Source organism: Aphelocoma coerulescens, chromosome 4 (assembly GCF_041296385.1).
Source record: "Aphelocoma coerulescens isolate FSJ_1873_10779 chromosome 4, UR_Acoe_1.0, whole genome shotgun sequence".
Taxonomy (NCBI): Eukaryota; Metazoa; Chordata; class Aves; order Passeriformes; family Corvidae; genus Aphelocoma; species Aphelocoma coerulescens.
Window position 1 is genome coordinate 27,642,532 of NC_091017.1, and position 1,133 is coordinate 27,643,664.

The window sequence follows — 1,133 nt, forward strand, 5'->3', positions numbered from 1 at the left end:
CCATTTATGGTGCATCTTCTTCAAATCTTTAAAGTTTTACAGCAGGTTGTCTCCTGGCCCTGCAAAAACCTCACTCAGCCCTGCTAGAGAAGCTGTGAAGTCAATTACCACAGCTAATGGCTTCATGCACACCACCTGGGCTGGGGCATGGCCTGGCATATGCTGCCTTCCACAGCACTGGGAGCCTCTTCTGTTGGGGTATTGGTCATATCTGCAGCCCATACTACAGCACAGATATAGGTACTTACCTCACCTTTCTGATACATCCCAACATGGTCAGTCTTTCATGTGTCAAATCTTTCCCACATGAGAGGGCATCTCTTATGCTACTATCATTCATTTCTTTGTAGCATGTGCTTCAAATCCACCTGGGGCTACCAGAAATCAGAGGGTAGGCATGACAAGCTGTACTCACCTACCTATTCTACCTGCTCTTTTCCAGTCTATATAAAGCATCAGCAGTCTTCCTATTTTTCTTTCCCCAAGACACCATCCGTCCCCCATATTACCCAGCCCTGCTTTCTCAGTATACCTGCCCCCAAATCCTCCAGCTGGCTCTTCTTAAGGAGAAGTGTGCTTCCCTCCTCTCAGAAGCACACCGCTGGGCCCAAGCTCTTCCTTCCCTTCTCTTCATTATTTAGTTTCTCAAGAGCTGGCAGCCTTCAGTTTTCAGTCATAGGATCATTTAGGATGGAAAAGACCTCTAAGATCATCAAGTCCAACCATTTACCTAACACTGCCAAGTTCACCACTAAACCATGTCCCTAAGCATGTTCTCCTCAATTCCCCTCACAACAGTAGGTGCTCTGCCATTCCATTCCCATATTGACATTTCCTCTTCTTCCCATCCTTGTACCCAGTGCTGGGGACTTCACCTTTCGAACTCTGGCCTGAGCCTGTTATTTCCAGGAGCTACATCATGGCTTCTGTTTACACAGTGATCAGTTAGTCCTCAGATGATCAGCTGAGCAGGCCTGTCTCTCCATTGCCCTTAGTGAAGACTGATCAGTGCCAGAGGGGCTACTGCCTTCCATATGCTTCCATCCTTGACTGAGCTTTTAAAAAATCTGATTGCTCTTGTTTAGAGTATAAAACTACAACATTTTGTAACTTTAAAAAGCAAGTCACCGTTC